Below are 20,849 nucleotides of genomic sequence, written 5' to 3'. Positions count from 1 at the left end.
TTCATTTGCATCCGAGCATACCATGGCTGCGATATTGATGCAAAATAGAGATCATATTTAGCAACCCATTGCTTTTTTTTGTAGGAATATTCGAGATGCTACCTTGTGGTATAATATCATTGAAAAACAAGCACTGGCTCTCAAAAAAACATTGAAGGATTTCAGAGTGTACATTCTGCATTAACACACCATAGCATATGTCCCTAATGCAACAGTAAAAGATGTTTTGATGCAAACTGATCCAGAGGGAAGAAGGGGTAAGTGGATAGCAGCCATGTTGGAATATGATCTGGAGATTAAACCCACTAAACTAATCAAGGGACAAGGCTTAGCAAAACTGATGGCAGAATCAAATCTGCATGCTCTAGACATAAATCTCATAGCAGCAATGTCGGAGGATGAGGATGGTGACTCACTCATTCAAGTTTCAGAAATGTTTCTCCAATCACCATGGTATTCTGATATAGTTTATGTTCTTCAACATCTTTTACCACCTCCTGGAATGTCAAGAAGAAAAGGTAGATCACTAAAACTCAAATCAGTGAAATTCTGCATTTTAAACAATGCTCTTTTTCGGAAAGATCTGGGAGGGGTTCTTCTTAATTGTTTGGTTGAAGACGAAGCCCAGCAAGTGATGCACGATTTTCATAAAGGTGATCGTGGCGGCCATTTTTTTTGGAAAACAATAGCTAACAAAGTGTTGAGAGCAAAATATTATTGTTTGACTTTATTTTCAGATTTGTATAAAACAGTGATGAGCTGCCATGAATGCCAAGTTTTTCAAGGAAAAAGGAAGCTGCTTCCTCTTCCTTTGAAACCAGTTGAAGTGAAACAAGTTGAAGTAAATGCACCTTTCTAGCAGTGGGGACTTTATTTCAAAGGGGAAATCCATCCTATATCATCAGCACAGCATCGATGGATCTTGAAAACTACCGATTACTTCACCAAGTGGATTGAAGCCATTCTGGCAAGGCAGGCCACGGATACGGTAATTATTTAATTTTTAGAATCTAATATCCTGTCTCGTTTTGGTTTCCCTCACAAGATTATAACAGATAATGCAGTAGCATTTAAGTCCAAGAAAATGTTGGAGTCTTGTAACAAGTACAACATCACATTGGGTCATTCCACAACATACTACTCGCAGGGCAATGGATTGGCCAAGCCATCAAATAAGTCCTTGGTGAATATAATCAACAAAATGTTGGAGGCAAATAAGAAGAAATGGCATCGAAAGCTTATTAATGCTTTATGGGCCGATAGAGTGAGCAGCAAGAAATCCATAGGCATGTCACCTTTTGAGTTGGTTTATGGTACTGATACAGTGTTTCCTACATCACTTGCAGTCTCAGTCATGAGACTACTACAAGAAGCTACAAGCGAAGAGGATGATATTCAGCGAATAATTAATCAAATGATTCACCTTGAGCAGACAAGAGAAGAGGTTTCTCAAAATGCTTTCCAGTTGCAAGAAAAGACAAAGAAGATCTATGACTGCAAAACCAAAGCAGAAAAGCTTTAGCTGGAGGATGTAGTGCTGCAGTGGGATGCACGAAATGAGGAGAAAGGAAAGCATGGTAAGTTCGAAAATCTATGGAAAGGACCGTACAAAATCTCAGCCTATCGAGGACAGAATGCCTTTTTGTTGAAGGACATGGATGCTCAGGATTGTTCAGGAGGGCCAGTATATGGTAGGCTCCTGAAGCACTACTACTTTTGAGATTGTTCCCTAAAGTTACTCCACCTTCATTGTATATAGCAATTTGATTTCCATTGTAAGGTTTAAAGTATACTGTCATTTGAGCTTGGGGCCCAAAGTGAAGGCTATAAAGTTTAAATGATTAGTGTCAAGTTTGGTTGAGTTGGTTTATAGTCAAGTTTTGATTTAGTTTGGTTGAGAGTCAGTGTTCAGTTGTATTGAGTCATTTTTCACTTTTTAGTTTTGATCGTATTGCCCAATGGATGAGGCACTTGGTCTACGGTGTTCTTGACACCTCCAAGGAGCTGCCATCCCTAATAAGGCCAATGTTAGTGTCAATATCTGCATACTTCCATCAGGGATCAAGACTCACTCTTTACATTTTCATAGTAAGGATCTCATACTGAAAATTTTGCATCATTCCATTAGGTCATGATATACTAATCCACTGATGGTTGTTTTCTCTTCAGAAAATCTTTCCCTCATAGAGTATACTTGTTGATCCTTATTCATATTGTCTTCGGTTAGGGTTTCATAATCAATCTACAGTTCATTTCATTAGGTCATAGGGCATGATTTCATTAGGTCTAGGGTTTCATCACCAAGGTCAAGAAACTGATTGTAAAGTGCAAATAAAGGTCAGCAAGGGTATAAGGATGATCAATAAATCAAGCATGATGGCTTGTAAGTCATAGCTACTAAAATTATTATCTTTTTAAACTAATGTAATTTTTACCTCAAAAACATGTTTTTGAGGTGAAAACAGAGTATTTTAGTTTATTTGTATTTCATATGTAATTTTAAGTTCCTATATGTAATAATTGATCTCAACTGCACCAGATCATTTCTCCTTGCTGCTAGACAGAGAAACACTACAAAAATTCAGGTCAAATTGAGCATTTATCCACCTGGAAGAACACAAGAAGGAAAAGGCATTAAAGGAGAACAAGAAACATTGAAAAAGTGGGTTTTTCAAGTGAAAAATCAAAATCTTATTTTATGTAAGCCCTCATACTTCATTTTCAAATTCATTATCTTCATTTACCAAGCAAGAAGTGAAAGGGAGGAGAAAGAAAGGCGACTTTGAGTGAGTTTGAGCGAAACAATCCTAGCGCTACGCATTTGGCAGAGAGGTGTTGCGCTTTTGGCTAAAATAGACTGGCACTGCGCTTTTGGAGGCAGGCATTGCGCTTGTCACCCGGTGCTGCACTTTTCTCTGATTTTCCCAGAACAAAAATGAACGGGCACTGCACTTTTTCCATAAGTGACCAAAAACCTCCAAATCATCTAGAAGACCTCAAATTTGTTTTGCTCTCCATTAGTACAAGTAATTACATGTCCTTCATCTTGGTTTTGGGTTTCTAAATCTAAGTTACAAGCATCATTGGTCATTTGTAATCTCGAAACCCTAAATTCTCCCTAATTCTACCTAAACCCTAACTCCTTCCTATTCCTCTTAGCTCCCAGCCCTACAGTCCTAAAATCACCCTATCCCTTTTCCCTTTTTCCCACTATTCCTTCACATTCCCTTTTGTCTCTCTTCCCCAAGAGTTCAAAACACAAAACCCTTCTTCTCATTTCCTACTCCATTCATTTCCTAGTTGCAAGCCCATTTTCCATCCCCTCATTCCTCATTTCCATACACCTCAACCTTGCAAACATGGACCTGGAAGACCAAGACTATGAGGAGGAGAGCATAGGCAGTGATACCTCAGCAAATAGAGCCATGCAACCAAGAAAACCACATAAGGGAGGCAAGATTATCAGAGAAGATCCATCAAACCTTAGGGAATTGCAGGCCTCAGAGTTGGCTGTCACATGTTTCAGGTACCTTGGCTGCTATGAATTCTGTGAACTAGTTAAGAGAGTGCAATATCACCCGGAGCTCAATAGACTTTTTTCAGCACATCTTCATGACAACAGGGTGACTCTTTCTGGGGTAACTTTCACCATTTCATCTTCTATTATTGTAGATGCTACCAGGATTCCTAATATAGGGGAGAAGTGGTTCAAGCGCCAAGATCTAGATGAGTACTATTATGAACATTATATCAAACTCCAATACAGAAATCAAGTGAAGAGACAATTTCCTTTCAAGTTTCTTGAGAACAAGTATGTCCCCATGATGAAAATCATCATGAATTATTTCACTTATGAGGGTCGGTTCTCCAAACTGTATACTTATCATATCAGGCTCCTCATGCATTTTACCAGGGTGAGGATGTTAAACATCCCTTATTACTTGTTCAGGAGTATTGAGAAGATGGCTTTTATTGTCCAAAGGAATCCTTACCCTCAGCAGATGAGCAGCCTTTATCATTACTCCCTGATTAAGGTCATTATGCTTCACCATCTCAATCTCCTTAACATCCCTTGGGAGACCTATATTTCTCATGAGATCTTCAGGGGTCCTAAAATTACTCCACCAGTGCCTCAAGAGGCAGGAGGACCTTCTAGCCCAGCGAAAATAGATGAGGAGGCCAAGGAGACAAGAACTACTGAGGTGCCCATTTTCATGACATATCAGAGGGGCACTAGGAGATTATTTGCAGCAGATAGGCAAGTGTTTTCTCCATGGGATGTGGAAGGGGCCTTGCCTTCTTCATCAACTCATAGGCAAATTCTAGCTCCACAAGATGTGGAAGGGGCTTTGCCTTCTTCTTCAGCACAGTAGGTACAGATGCAGTAGCTACACAAAGGGAAGGAAAAGATGCCAGAGCAAAGTCATGATGATGAGGAGGAAAGGGATTTTGACTTGACTAAGCATGATGAGCTGAAGCAGCGTTATACTCGTCACGAAGTTGAAATCATTGACTTAGAGGCTCAGGACGAAGAAACCATCAAGGACATCTTCATACAAGAAAGGGAAGCTCAAGTAAAAGCTTGGGCGAACAACTTGGAGAGGGTCAAATATGTTATAACATATTTGGAGCAAGAAAACAAGCAATTGAGTGACAAACAAGTCCTCATGGAGCTAGAAATTCTCAAGATGAAACGACAAAGTGGAAAAGAGGCATATGTCACTTTGACTCCTATTGAGAAGGAGATTGCAAAGGATAGAGAAACTTGGCTTGAGAGAGTCAACTTTCACCTTAAGAAGCTGTTACAGAAGGCCAACAGAGACAATCAGATGATAAAACATATGGCTTATCATTACAGGACCGAAAACAAGATTTGCAATATGAGGGTCAAGAAAATGAAATCTAGGCTAAGGTGGGCCTTGAAAGGCAAGAAAGAGGAGGATAGACTTAGAACGGTAGATGAAGCCTCCTTGACTCATCAAAGCACATGATGGTGGCACTTCACCCCAATTTTGGGCAAGTTTTAAACAAATTTTGTCATTTGCAATTCTGAATTTCATTACACAGAAAAACTGCCTAAAAGCACAGCGCCGCAAAAACTGCCTAAAAGCACAGCGCCACCGGTGCTGCGCTTTTCCTAGGGGCACCCATTGAAGAAATCGCTTGAATTTTTGGATTCAAAGTGATGAGTACATGCACCCTAGAAATTTTCAAAATTTTTGGGACAGTTATGGTCCACCAAAAGGTCAAACAGCACCCTAAAAATGACCTTTCTGCCACTTTTGGACTCACAGAAGAAACCTTGGGAGAATCAAGTTTTTAGGGGTCAAATGAGCTCCAAATCCAGAAATTCTAGGTGTTATGGAAAATATACTTGAAGACCTTTCAATGAGCTATCAAGGGATCAATTTGGATGCCGGGAAGGTCTCCAAAATGGACCTAAAATTGGTTCTATGATTTTGCCTAGTGGCGCTATGCTTTTCACAGTTTTTCCTCAGGGTTGCTATTTTTCCAATTTTTTACTGTAATCATGGATTCTCTCTCATGGTGGATAATTTACCTATTTAAATGATGTCATGTCTTGTAAATATCATGGATAAATAGTAATAGAAGGTAGATTCATTGCTTAGGAGTTAGTTTGAGCCCAAATGAATCAATTTTTCACTTTTAGAGGCAAGTTGTTGAGATGCCTATATTCTTGTTTACTTGTTTAGTGTTGGTTAGATTAGCTCCTCATCTTGGGGATTCGACCCCTAAGGATGGGAAGACGTTGAAACAATGTCTATATCTTCTTCTTCTTTCTCATTGTAAAGGGTTGTACTCAGTTGGATGCTCATACCTTGATTATACATCTTTGCAAGCAGTTTGGCAGGAGACTAATAAGAATTGCAGCTATTTTTATGGGATCCATGTGGTATGGAGTTTTAGTACAGTTTCTTATTTTGTGATCATATGTTATAATGTTTTGTATGTTTCATTAATCATTCCATTGCTTCTTAGTGAATGTTTTCAAGTTGATAGGCAGAATCCATCACAACACTGCTCTGCTTTGGGTAAATATTCACATTTATATGTTTTCTACTGTTTAAGAAGGATCCATGATTGTCACATGCCCTTCTTAGCTTCTCACCAGTCTTAAACATCTCACCTCATCAAGCCCTAAAGTGCTAAAGCCTATGCCTACCTTGCCCCATAGAACACCCTGCATTTCTGACCTAATTTCACAAACCTAAACTGCCTAACTCCTCCTATCCAGAAAAACCTCTACAAAATCCAATTAAAACTCTCGAGCTACTATACCTAGCCTAAATCCTCTACCTTATCCAATCACCTTGACTAAGATCCATAAGGAGAGATCCCTCTCCCGGCCTAGTAGGGCTAGCTACTTGGCTAAGCTTGGTTTGTGGTTACCGTGGCATTGCCTCCCTTCAGCCTGAGGTCAAGCTAGGTGATAACATTGTTAATGAAAGAAAATAATAGCTTTAATACACAGGTCTTAGAAGCAGAATAACACAAATGTGAAGTTACTAAGAAACAACTCTTTGGTTGCCCACTTCAAGCTTTGACAAGCAAGATGAAATGGATTGATGTTACAACATCCGTTGTTACAACATCAGTTATGGAATTTGTTGATACACCATCTGTTGTTACAACATTGGTTGTTAAATCATTTTCTTCTCAATCCGTTGTTACCTATGTTTATGTTTTTCAATTTGTTTTCTTGATTCTCCAAGTGTTGGTGTAGTGTTGGGTGGAAGAAACATCTCTTTGGGTGCACACTTTCAATATTTGAAAAGAAAAATGAAATGGATTTCTACCCCCTCAATTGTTACATCTATTGTTACAACATCCTCTACAATGGTCATTGTTTCAGAAGTTTCAATAGTAACAGTTGTTATAGCATCAACTTTTACATTAGTTTCAACATTTTCAATAGTAATGAGTGTTACAAGATCATTTGTTACAACATCCGTTGTTACAACATTTGCTTCTCAATCCATTGTTACCTATGTTTGTGTTTTTCAATTTGTTTTTTTAATCCCCCAAGTGTTGATGTAGTGTTGGGTGGCAGAAACACCTCTTTGGATGCCTACTTTCAAGCTTTGAAAAACAAGATGAAATAGCTTTCTACCCCTTCAATTGTTACAACATTTGTTATTACAACATCTGTTTTTACAGCATCCATTTTTACAAGATCTGTTGTTACAACATCTGCTGTAATTCTCATTATTGCAGTAGTTTCAATAGTAGCAATTGTTATAGCATCAACATTTACAATAGTTTCAATATTTTCAACAGGAATGAGTGTTACGACATCAATTGTTACAACATTTTCAGAAGATTTAACATTGACATGTTGTTATGGCATCTATTTTTAAAACATATGTTGTTACAATATCCATTGTTACAACATATTCTTCTCAATCCGTTGTTAGCTATGTTTGTGCTTCTAAATTTGTTTTCTTGATCCCCCATGTTATAAAAAACTAATCCAAAGCATCAATGTGAGGAATTGAAAGAGGAATTTAGAGAAATTTAGAAGGCTAAAAATTCTCCTTGAACATTTAATCATCTAATAATAGTAGAGACGTATAGAGGAACCTCGAAAGTGAACACAAATATATCCATGTAAAACATAGAAGCAACAAAGAAGTAAATTAAACAGATTGTTCAATTTCTAACTTAGTAGTGAACATAACTTTGCAAAGGGATGTCAGGGAGATTGATACTCAATCTAGCCCTTCACATTGTCCTATACTATTTTGAAATATACACAGAAACAGACTATGAAATTACAAGAAGAGATCAAAAGTACACAATTGTGGTCATGAACGAAAACCAAAATCCATTGATTATATCCAAGTTGAATGTATTACAACAATATTACAAAAACTTGCTCCATGTATCAACCATTTCTTATTCAAAAATAATGTACATATAGAGTGATTTACAAAATATCCTCTCTCTTAAAATATTTACATTCAAAGTATATTTCTTTTTTAAGGAACATTTATATTTCTATTAAACAATCTGGATTTTGGTAAGAAACATTACATTCAAAAGTAACAATAGTTCCACATCCCTCCAAAAATGCTCTGACCAGAGACAGTGAGATTTTAGAGTTTTCTTCTCCAAATTTTCTACATCATTTTCCTTATACATTCACTAAAAAACACCATTAATATTTACATATTTTCATAACATAAAAAAAAAAAACTATTTATATATGCTAACTAGTTAGTTTCTTCTCACTCATGTCATCTGATTTCTTCAATATCATCTACTTTTGCTTCCCCCTGTTGGCCTACGTCCTCATGTTCATGTTTCTTAGCCTGTTGTTGGATCTCCAATTGTACTATGAACTCCAGATGGGGGCTCCCTACTTGTCACACATCATTTCATTATCACCTTCCTCCCCGATTTCAAACACTTCCTTCGGAACTAACACAAACACTATCTCCACCTTTTAGTCAAGATTCACTATCTTCGACATGATGACCTCTATTGTCGCCTAAACATTGTCCACATCTTTTCTTAAGCCTTCCAGCTGACCCGAAATGAGGGTAAAGTGAGACCAAGCTTTAGATATAATTTTCCCTCCAATCCGCGAAATCATTTCCTCCACTTCATGCCTAAACGCACTGAGGGAATTCTTAGAAGAGTCTCTAATGCCATTTCCAGACAGAGAAGCCATTTCTTTGACATAGTGAGGATGTGAGACAATCCACAATGCATTTTACCTCCATAACCATATTCTTATAACCAAAATCAACTCCAAGTTGACGGCGCAAGATGTCCCTTCACTTTTCATGCTCTTGGGTAGTGTAATCCCTGCAACCAAATTAATTTTCATTGCTTCTTGCTCTGAGATGAATTCCCTCATTATCAACCTGAGGCGAACCTCCTCAAGCTCAAAGAACAAAATTCCTTCACTGCATCTCTACCTTAAATATCGGCTTCTGAACTCCTAATTGTTCTTAATCCTCTCTTGATTCTTCTTAATTATCCATCATAAGATTGACGGATCATGGGAGTAAATTAGGTAATTAATCATTTTGTCAGACAGTTCACCCTTCTCCATATTCTTCCAGCCTTTTCCATTTATAAATGTTCATGGGATGTGACATTTGGAAGATGTGTTCCTGTCCTCCCTAAGTTCACCTTGCTCTAGGATGACAACTTGATTAGCTTGTTCATCTATTGACATATTATTTTCCATTTTAATATGATAAAATTCTATGTTTTCAAACTTTTCCAACAATAAATATATTCTTTGCATATATTTATTACATTTAATACAATAAAATTCTATGGTTTGGGTCAGGGTCCTTGTTTTGAGACCATTTAATACATTTTTGTATGGTAATAAGGGAATCTCCAAAGACATATAATTGTGTTATTCCTTTAACTATTGCCAACCTCAACCCATCAGCTAACATTTAAAGTATATTCTGATAGCTCTCACTTGATTCCAACAAAATTTGTCCTGTCCCTTACCTCTCTCTTCAAAAATCTTTCATATTGGTCTTTTGTTACCATCTGGCCATATGAATTCTTAAATGATGGAAGACCTCTCTCTTATAGAATAGAAAATTTTCTGTAGAATTTATTGATTTTCACTAGAAGGTTTTCACACTTTTCCTTTGTCTTCAACATCATAGTTTTCTTCAGAATTAAATGGAAAATGATCAATAAAATGGTGGCAAGTAATATTTATTACTGAAAATCGGGAATGGTCTTTCACACGGGGGGGTAGGCGGTAAGTGGTAATGAATGGGGGGGTGCACAAATCATATGTCATTTCCACATTGCAAAAGTTATTTTGGAAAAACAACTTTTTGCGCCCACCCCCCGGGCCACGCAATACAACAAGAGTCGTCGATCACCAAAGAATCAGTCACCACCAATAGAAAATGCACAATAGTTAGTGTGTGGCGATATGACATTTTATTTATTAAAATATAATAAAATAATATATTTGTACACAAACTATTACAAAGTTCAACAAAAACAATTTTTTTTTTAATTTTAATCAAAATTTTGAAAATTTCAATGTAACAAGAAAATGTTACAACACCACAAGTGTTGGTGTAGTGTTGGGTGGTAAAAACACCTCTTTGGCTTCCCAATTTCAAGATTTGACAAGAAATATGAAATGGCTTTTTACCCCCTCAATTGTTACAACATATTCTGTTATTGGATCCACTGTATGGTCACTGTTTCAGTAGTTTCAATAGTAGCAGTTGTTATAGCATCAAATTTTACAACATTTTTCACATTTTCAACAGTAATGGGTGTTACACCGTCAACCGCTATAGCATTTTCATCATATTTAACATTAACGTGTTGTTGTGGAATATATTGTTACAACATATGTTTTTCAATCCGTTGTTAACTATGTTTGTGCTTCTCAATTTTTTTTATTGATCCCCTTAAGTGTTGAAGTGTTTGGTGGCAGAAACAACTCTTTGACTATCCACTTTCAAGCTTTGACAAGCAATATGAAATGTCTTTATGTTACAACATCCGTTGTTACAACATTTGCTTCTCAATCCATTGTTACTTACATTTGTACTTCTCAATTTGCTTTTTTTATCCACCAAGTGCTAGTGTAGCGTTCGGTGACAGAAACACCTCCTTCGCTACCCACTTTCAAGCTTTGACAAGCAAGATGAAAATTTATTGAGATGAAATATTTTGTGTCTATGATTAGTGAATGGATGAATGAATGCATGTTATATGTTAATGAATAATTGTTATATGTTTCTTTATGTACACGACCTTGTTTCATATTATGTAGACATATTTTTTATGATAAAATTTATTCATATGAAATATTTTGTGGATCTACGAATGAATGAATGTTTTCTCATTGTTTTTTTATGTATCTTTATGTCTTGCTTTCAACTCTACCCTATATAGTAGATAGTTTGGGTACTAGGGAATTGAGAGTGATGTTGGGGGGTGGGGGAGGGGGCGGGGGGGGTGTGTGTAGGGGGCGGGGCCATGAGAGCTTCCACCTTCATGTGGTTGGCCCTATTTGATAGAGAATAAATTAGGATTTGGATGATCTTGGAGCAAAAAACCCTCGATCCAATAGAGAAACAACAACGTCAATGTTGACTTCACTGCTACTTCATCGAGTGGAGGGAGGTTTGCTCTAAGATTAAACTACTCCAATAATTTATTCTTGAAACCAATGGAATTCCATTCAGTTATTCATGCACTCAAGTCCTTTTAATTATTTTTTATTCATGCAATTAAATTTAATATTTGATCAAATTTAATCTAAGTTTTCCTCATTGGTCTCATGAATATGTTGAGGACAACTATCAATTTGGATGTTGAAGTGGAACAACTATTGGAAGAAAATATCTCAAAATGGTAATTATATTTAGCATTCAAGGTAAGTTACTTTCAAGTTGATGCCTTTTTGCTTCTGAATAATGCACTACACTACTTACTATATTTGTAGTCATATGAGTGGTAGATCTTTGAACTAAATTGACATTTCTTTTGTATTTTAAAGGGATTTGGTGTACAACTTCGTAATTCCAACTTACAAAGTTCTTCATATTGGTAAAACATACTTCCACAGATGGGAGAAGGTATGAGCAACGGTAATTCAAAGGTGTATTATTTGTTTTTAATTGTCCCTATCTAGTTGGAAGATGGAATGGGGTTGATATCATGAGTAGAAAGATGAGGGATACATGTAGTTGTGATCGTGTGTTATTTCCCATTAGTTACATGTTCAATTTATATTTAGTTTATACCTTCAATAGAAATACTACAAGCATTAAAATCATTTACAATTTTATATTACGCAACAAAGAAATTTTGTATCTAATGCATTCAAAGCTTTGTGAACTTGCTTTCTTTAGGAATAAATTTAATTTGTACATTCTAGTACCTATTAATTGTAGGTTTTACAATACCTAAATTGAAATGGAACTTTTGAGTGAATTGTAATCTTCTAATCTTGTGTAGATATTAATTTAACACGAATACAAGGGAATCAAGTTGGGAGAGGTATTTAGTATTGATGACACCAATTGAGGTGAGATAATACTATATTTATGTCATTGTATGCTTGGGTTAGTTATCTTAATATATGATAACTAAGGTAAAAAGATGTTTCATTTGTGAGATATAGCGCATTTATTTACTGTGATTTATTGTTTACAAAAAAAAACATTCCTGGTTTCACTGACCTTGGCTAGCATTACAAAGAGTCTCTTATACCCCTCACCCCTTTCGTTGCCTTCACCTTTCTACATCCTTAGGACAAGAACTATTCATGTCTTAGACCCACTCCGCCGTCATACTATATCTCACCTTTGGACAACTATAGTTACCTTCAATTGAAGAAATAGAGGAAATAATGTTACTTTAGACTGAACATAGATAGAATTCTTGTTATCTAGCATAAGTAAGATCTCTCTAAATGGGAAAGAAATAATCGATGAGTTATCTTGGTGGGCCTATGGCCATTACTTGCACCATTGTTGATTTGAAATTTATCAGAGGTGAGGCTTAGAGAGCCTCACCTCTCAGCTAGATCTTCCAAAAAATCGAATCAGAAACAAATGAATCACACACAATACACAAGATAAGATAAAAGACTCTAACATTCACTTGTATTATCATGAGGCTTCATATCCTTTTTAAAGAGATTACAAATACATATTTAGAACTTGCCTCCTTTGCTATGATTTTCCAAACAGGAAAAAGCTACATACATTATTTAGATATTGTCTTTCTTGATATAAGTTTCGTAGGAATAGATGTTTCCTTCCTCATTAGATTAGGCCCCAAGGAGCGACTTACTCTGATACCAATTGATCTATAATTCACCGAACGTGAGGACTAGAGAAAATCATATTTCAGTTACACCTTACAAACTCTGCTCAGGATTAATGAATCAAACACAATCACACAGATAAGCTCAAAGACTCTAACACTCACTTTTATTATCACAAGGCTTGATAGCCTTTTTAAAGAGATTACAAATACATATTTAGAACTTACCTCCTTTGTTGTGAGTTTCCAAATAGGAAAAAGCTAAATACATTATTTATATATTTTCTTTATTGATATAAGTTTCCTAGGACTAAAAGTTTCCTTCCTCATTATATGTTACCATTATGAGCCAGACATTTTGGCTACCCAACTATCCTAAAATCCATCAGTTCAGAGATGCCCTTATGGCTTATCACACAAATCCAACTACACCACCTATCACACCTTCATTAAGACCTAGACCTGCCTTCTCCCTATAGCACTTAATCAAGGATGGTGGCAAGGAAAAAAGGAAAAATCCGACGTCAACATTAGTCAACTATTACTTTGTTTGCACTGAATCATTTGCAAAAGTAGATTAAAAAAGTACATACATTTTTTTAACAAATCTATCCATCAGGCACAATGCATGTTTATGCATGTACATACTATTGCCAGTTTGATGAAGTACATATCTTCATTTACATTGATCCTTTCAAAAACCATTCCCTTCAGAGGTGATATCTCAGATGAAAATTTAATCCATGTGTAGGATATAACATGTTTGGATGAGAATAAAAAGGGGGCTTATGACTTGAATGGGGAGCTTCTAATATATACTGATGGAACTAGATTTATATCTAAGGATTTGACTTCACAGTGCCCAAAAAATGTATTTTAAGGAAAAAAATTAAGGAGTCATATTCCAGAGGCCTACCCCTTGGCTCAAGCTTAGGAAGGCTAGTTCCATAGGGTACCTTAATAAGCCATCGACGTCAACACCTAGTACTGACAATGATCCGGAGGTCAGCAAGACCTTTGAGAAAGAGCCATGGTCAAAATAATCTGCTCATGGAAATTATGGTTGGGTCAAAGATTTCTCTTATGACAATTGTAAAGATCCTCATCTAATGCATTGCTTAAGGTAGGACCAAGATACCTTAGTCAAGCCATTGAAGAGATTGAAGGCAAGCTTGATATGGGATAGGAGGGAAATATTTAAACGTATAACAAAAATTTGGAAAAACCTTGCATCGCTCCAAACCCTAGCCATGGATACTCTTCATTGGCTCGACGTGATTTTTCCTTTAAAGAAATTGGATGAGGAAGTGACGACATGACCCGGAGGTACAAAACTAGAAGATTACCCTGGAGGCTTGTGTGGCATAGCTATGGGATCGATCGAGATTATGTCAGTTGGGATGAGTTGGCTGATATGCTAGCCCAGAAGTTCTGTGATTGGGTAGAAGTAGACCCTCTTGACAGGTTAGTGATGGGCTCATGTGGTGAGCGGAGGCAATTGCATTCAGTAAGGCCTTATATATATATCTATATATATATATATATATATATATATATATATATATATATATATATAGTAACAAATCTAGTTGTGAGGCCCTTATGACAAGTTGGGAAGTCAAGTAGAGTTCAGAGGAAAAAATAAATAAATATGTTTTACCCCATTCCTCTAATAGTATGAGGGGTTGGGTGATGTTACACATCCATTGTTACAACATCTGCTTCTCAATCCATTATTACTAATGTTTGTGCTTCCATATTTGTTTTCTTGGTCCCCCAAGTGTCGGGTGGCAAAAACACCTCTTTGGATGCCCACTTTCAAGCTTTGAAAAACAAAATGAAAAGGATTTATACCCCCTCAATTGTTACAACATCTATTGTTACAACTCCATTTTTACAACATTCGTTGTAATGGTCACTATTTTAGTAGTCTCAATAGTAACAATTGTTATAGAATCATATTTTACAATAGTTTCAACATTTTCAATAGTAATGAGTGTTACAACATCAACTGCTACATCATTTTCATCATATTTAACATTGACTTGTTGTTATGGCATATGTTCTTACAACATTTGTTGTTATAACATATGATGTTACAATGTTTGCTCCTCAATCTGTTGTTATCTATGTTTGTGCCTCTCAATTTATTTTCTTGATCCCCAAGTGTTGGTGTAGTGTTGAATGGCAGAAACACCTCTTTGGATGCCCACTTTCAAGCTTTGACAAGTAATATGGAATGGATTTTTGTTATAACATCTATTGTTACAACACCTATTGTTACAACATCTCTTGTTACAACTCTTGTTATTACAACATATGTTATGGTATATGTTGTTACAACATCCGTTGTTACAACAAATGCTTCTCAACCCATTGTTACTTATGTTTGTTCTTCTCAATTTGTTTTCTTGATCCCCCAAGTGTTGGTGTAGTGTTGGATGGCAGAAACATCTCTTTGGATGCCCACTTTCAAGCTTTAACAAACAAGAAGAAATGGCTTTCTACCCCCTCAACTGTTATAACATATGTTGTTACATCCGTTGTTACAATAGCTATTGTTACCACATCCACTCTAATGGTCATTGTTTCAATAGTTTCAACAGTAGCAGTTGTTATAGCATCAACTTTTACAAAAGTTTCAACATTTTCAACAGTAATGGGTGTTACAACATTTTCAACAGATTTAAAATGGACATGTTGTTATGGCATCTGTTGTTACAACATCTATTATTACAACATCTGTTGTTACAACTTCTTCTTCTCAATCCGATGTTACCTATGTTTGTGCTTCTCAATTTGTTATCTTGATACCCCAAGTGCTAGTGTAGTGTTTGGTAGCAGAAACACCTCTTTGGTTGCCCACTTTCAAGCTCTCACAAGCAAGATGAACTGGCTTGGTGTTACAACATCCTCTGTTATAGAATCCATTGTTACATCATCTTAGTTGTAGCTTATTTGAAATTTTATTATTGTATGTGCACTTTGATATGATGTAATATGATTATTGTTTCATTTCATATGTTGTAATATCATATATATAACAGAGAAATTAATATTATATGTAATAAATAATAACTTTTCATTCTTAAAAAAAAAATTCATTGAACAAGGATCTTCCAAAAGATCTAAACGATCCTCGTCACATAGATCCAGATCATGTTGGCTCTAATGTTAAGATGGAAGATGCTCATGATGGCACTGATATAAATGACAACAAGGCCAGTGTCAATACATAAGATGATGATGATGATGATCACATTGGTGATGATGATCATGAGGTAGTTGTTGGTAGCAGCTAGTAGCATTCATGATCATATAGGCAACATCATGAATCATTTTTGATATATTGTTATGATGCTTATTTTCATGGTTACTATCATATGTATCATTTTTACGACCGCCTGTGCCATATTATTGAGTTGTATCTTTTTGACATGTATCACTTTGATTTTTATATCATTTGGACATGACGTATCATATTGACTTGTATCATTTTGTCTTAGCTAATTCATCATTTTTATTTATATCATTTGTACATGATGTATCATTTAGAAATATGTCGATTGTTGGACATGCATCATTTTCACATGTTATTTTTATTTTTTTAGGAACAGGTATATTTCTATTAATCAAATTGGAATCTGGCCAGTGCCATTACATTGAAAAGCATCAAAATTTCTAGAGTCCTCCCAAATTTCTCTGACCGGTATCTTTGGCAATGCAATAATGCTTTTTCCAGATTTACTACATTGATGTTCTTCTTGTAATTTCTCCAAAATACCCCATTAATACTTACATACCTACATAACATAATTTACCTAGCTATTACTATGAAATTAACTACCTGACTCCCTCCACATTGTTCTAGTTGAGTTCCCTCGTAGCAGCATTGTTCGCTTCCTCCTGTTGGAATGGTTTTGCCACTCCAAAATTTCAAATTTATCCATGATCAATTGGATTCTTTGTAAAGTTGGTCTTGTATTTGAGTCCTTGCAATGATTAAATTTGATACCTTTTTTAATTGTAATGAGAGAGTATCCAAAGACATATATGATGATGATATTGTCAGTATTGAATCGTCAATTTTTATATGTTGAAAATGGTTGATGATTTGGATGCATATTTATTACATATGATGGTTTTGATTTACTGCCCATGATGGATGTTGTCAAATTCACTTAAATTATAGATATTTGATTCACTTGTTTTAATTGTAAATGGTGATCACGTTACAATAATTATCTTGTTATTTTATATATACTGAATGTTGTAGATTCTATTTTGATGGAGATTTAATCAGTATAATGATGTTGTTAATATGTATGGATGTTTTTTTCCCTAAAAATTCTTTATAAATGTTATCCCATAAAATATTTCAAATGCATTCATATGATGTATAATCATATAAAATATTTAAGAGACATGATATATTTAACTAATTAAATTGAAATAAAACATATTAATTTAACAGTTTGCAAAACAATAATCATTTTTTGGAAGCAAATAAAGAAGAAACAATAGAAGAAAAATTGGAAGGCATACTAAAAGAAATACAGGAGGAAAATCTGGAAGCCAAATTAGAACCAAACTAGACAGATATCCTAATGAAACACCTAACGCAACACCTGGCGCTGAAAATGGCTCAATCTAGCACTAAAGAGCTAAAGCTGGCACTAAACCTTGTGTTATTTCCTATGATTGGAAGTGAAAAATGAAGAAACAATGGAAGCCAAATTGGAAGAAAAATTGGAAACCACACTAGAAGCAAAATTGGAAGGCACACAAGAAGCAAAACTAGATGCAAAATTGGAAGCCACAATAGGAGAAAAACTAGAAGCAAAATTTGAAGCCACACTAGAAGCCAAACTAGAAGAAAAATTGGAATCCACACTAGAATCAAAATTGGAAGCCACACTGGAAGCAAAACTGGAAGCTAGGCTAGAAGCAAAATTGGAAGCCACACAAGAAGAAAAATGGGAAGAAAAATTAGAAGCAAGACGCAAATCAAAATTGGACATTAAATTGGAAGCCAAACCAGGAGCCAAATTGGAAGCAAGTCCTGGCACTATTTCTAGCGCTAAAATGGCACTATTCCAGGCACTATTTAAAGCGTTATTCCTGGTACTATTTACAGTGTTATTTCTGGCAAAACATACTACGCAACTCCAGGCAAATTGTGGGGTGCTATTTCAATTGATATTTCAGGTGTTATTGTTGGGTTCTTCGTTTGGAATGGGGGAACCTCAGAGAGAGGAAAGTGCAGTAGAAACAGATACCACTTCGCAAGCAACATCCGAGGTGAAAGAAGCACCAACTGAGCAGTCAGAAGAACCAATGCAATTGATAGTGTAGCCGCCACCCGCAGAGCCCATGGAAATACCAGCAGGACCGACTGAGGTCGAAATGAATTGACTCAAGGACGAGTCAAAGAATTGTGGTCAGGGCCTTCATTTAATTTTGAAAAGTTTTTTATCAATTTTCGTTGACTGAAGGATGAGGAGGAAATGGGTGGCAGAAACGGTTAGCTTACGGAGGAGTCATCTGGACAGCAAGGCATGAACAGGCAGTTGCAGAAGAGTTGCGGCAAGGTGGCAGCAAAAGACAAAGGCAGCCGAGTGGGCAGGAAGGTGCAAGAGCAACCAAGGGAAAGAACAACTGAGCAAGAACTGGTAGTCCAAGCGACAGAGAGGAATATAAAAGGAAAGGGCTAGTAAGGGAGAGGGGTTGGTTGGCAAGGCTGTTGGAGTTGGCATTGAAGAGAGGATAGCTGGTTGCGGTAGTTCGATATCAGAAGGTAGGAGTTTGGATGAGCAGGATCCTTGAGACTGAGACCAAGCCCGTGAGTCTATAAACAGGTATTCCTTGTATTTGCTTGTGGCGAATGTCAAGATGTATTGTACTATTTTACTGTTAAACTAATAGAAAGGAAAGTCCAAACTGGTTGTGGATTATGATATGTATGAATATACATGATGTGAAGGCTCTTTTAAAATTTTGAATTGTCATGTCTGATGCATGAACTTAGTAGTTTCTGTCTATTAGATGTTATGATGCTATCTCTGTTATGTGTGTAATGTCATATCTCTATTATCGGGTGATGCTTTGGTTGGTGCTCCCTTGACTCCATGACAAACCCTTATTAATTCTGGTCGTAGCACTCCTTAGTTGAGACTCCTTACCCTTTGGGTAAGGTGAAAATGTTGGCATTGTCCTAGACTACAACGGACCATTGTTGGCCATCTGTGCCTAAACCTAGGGTCATTTCCTCCTGATGACTCTTTCGTGCTAACAAATGGTGTTGGCACGAAGGAGTCATCGGGGGAAAAGACCCTGGGTTCAGGCACAAAGGGTAAACAATGGTGCGTTGTAGTCTAGGACAACACCAATATTTTCACCTTACCCAAAGGGTAAGGAGTCTCACCCGAGGCATGCTACGACCAAAAGTAAGAAGGGTTCATCATGGAGCCAAGGGAGCACCAATTGAAGCATCACCCGATAACAGAGATATAACATTACACACATAACATAGATAACAACATAACATCTAATACACAAAAACTACTAAGTGCATGCAACAGACAGGACAATTCGAAATTTTAAAAGAGCCTTCACATCGTGTATATTCATACATATCATAATACGCAACCAGTCTGGACTTTCCTTTCTATTAATTTAATAGTAAAACAGTACAATACATCTCGGCATTCACCACAAGTAAATACAAGGAATACCCGTTTATAGACTCACGGGCTTGGTCTCAGTCTCAAGGGTCCTGCTCATCCAAACTCCTGCCTTCTGATATCGGACCGCTACAACCAACTATCCTCTCTTCAATGCCAACTCCAACAGCCTCACCAACTGTTGAAAATAGCAACAAGAAATGCTAAATATGGAAGTGCTAAATTTAGTACTGCTATAAATAGCATTTCGAGATACCTTCCTATTTTAGTTAGTCCTTGAACTAAAATAGAGATGTAAAATTCGAATTTGATCTTAGCAGCTGTTTGTAAAATAATTAATTAATTCACCATGAGTTAATTAGTTGTAAAAAATAAAACATGAAGTCTATGTGGGGACATGCAACAGTTTCTCCATTGATTGAGGAATTTATCCATCAGTTAAAGAGATAAGGATGTGTTGTAATACTGAGTTGTAATTAGTTGGCTCAGTTAACTGAGTCAAGTCCAGTTAGATTAATTCAAACAGTTTGTTGAATTAATTGTGAGTTCAGTTAGTTAATGCATGCATGCATGTAACTATTGCACTTCAGATAACTGAATATTCTCTCATAAATAACTCATGCATGTCAGTTTAGACAGAGACCCAGTTGAGATCAGATGGAGGGACAATGTACTATTAGTTGCAAGAATATTCCATTGTGAATATCTCTTGCATGCAGAAGGAATTCTTTCCTAGAGGATTGTGCAGTTACTTCTTCAGTTTTTGTGAGTGTGATAAGGCCAATTCACACATGTGGCATCACTGGACCCCAAGAAAAACTGTGCAAGGAAATAGGAGGCTTGGAGGGCTGAGGAAAGGCATACCTATTGTCTACTCAGTCTGTGAGTCGTATTGTTTGATTACAGAGAGAGCAGGATAGCTTGTGAGCGGATTCTTTTTGTAACTTGAACATATTTCCACTTGTATGGTGTTATTTCTTCTATGTTATGTGTGATTGATTTCTCATTCTCAGTTATATGTGTTCTCATTGATCTTGATCAATTCGATTAAGCTTCCACAAAGTTTGTTGTAGAAGTAGATCTTGTGTTTTGCTTTAGTATATTGCATAATTTGTTGATCTACAGTTCTACATGGTATCAGAGCAGAGGTGATGAAAGACGAAAAATAGTATACAAGAAGGGAGAAGTTCGAAGTTTCAAGTTCTTGAATATAGAAATTGAGTTCTTATCACATCTCAATTTCACCAATGGCATTCAATGGTTTAAGACTCGAGTACGACCTTGATGTTAGCTCGGATTATGTAGCCTGGAAGGATCACATGGAAGCAGTATTAGAGGATAACGATCTAAAGGAATTCATTG

Source organism: Pinus tabuliformis, chromosome 1_2, assembly GCF_031772625.1.
Source record: "Pinus tabuliformis cultivar Carrire ecotype Pingquan chromosome 1_2, CPIR1, whole genome shotgun sequence".
Classification (NCBI taxonomy): Eukaryota; Viridiplantae; Streptophyta; class Pinopsida; order Pinales; family Pinaceae; genus Pinus; species Pinus tabuliformis.
Note: the sequence above shows the minus strand (reverse complement) of the source record.